Raw genomic sequence first — 844 nt, forward strand, 5'->3', positions numbered from 1 at the left:
TGGGTCCAGTTAGTGATGTTTGGTGATACTTGTATATACATAAGGTTGGTTGGGGCCATCCCCTGGGCATAGGTAACCTACAAGCGGCCACACTGTCAGAGAATAATCGACTCTATCTTCTCCTAAAGCTACTGGTTAGCTTTAGTTGTCAACTTAACATACCTGGGTTGAGGGATCCTCAATTGGGAAATTTCCTCCATTAAACAGGTCTGGGCATTTTATTATTTTCTTTATTGTTAAGTGATGTGGGAACTCCCAACCCACTGAAGGTGGTGCCAGTCCTGGACAGGTCATTCTATGTTGTATAAAAAAGCAGGCTGAGCATGAGCCAGGGGAGCAAGCCAGTAAGCAGCATTCCTCCATGGCCTGTGCTTCAGCTCCTGCATCGAGGATCTTGCCCCGAGTTCCTACCTTGAACTCCCTCAATGATGAGCTGTGACATGGGAGGTGTGAGCCAAATAAACTGTTTCCTCCCCAAGTTGGCATTGGCATTTTGTCACAGCAATGGAGAAACAAACTAGATTGCTTCCCAAACCTCCACTGACTTCCAATAGGAATTCAGCTACTGGTGGGTCCTCATGAACTCCTCCCTCATCCATGCTGGAATTAACAAACTCCAAAATTTAAATGCATTTTTAATTTTTATACATGTTAGGACCAACCTAGTTTTATGTAACAAAATTAGACAGGTTTGTTATTAACTACCAATTCTAATCAGTTTTGAGTCAAAAAATTTCTCCTGAGTGATTTTCTCCTTTAGCAACTTGCATAGTATCCTCTAAAACTAATTACATTAGTGTAGGGATGTGACTGCTTTGAGGTTTTCATTCTAAAATCTATGACC

This window comes from Nannospalax galili, unplaced genomic scaffold, assembly GCF_000622305.1.
Source record: "Nannospalax galili isolate Female #2095 unplaced genomic scaffold, S.galili_v1.0 scaffold273, whole genome shotgun sequence".
Classification (NCBI taxonomy): Eukaryota; Metazoa; Chordata; class Mammalia; order Rodentia; family Spalacidae; genus Nannospalax; species Nannospalax galili.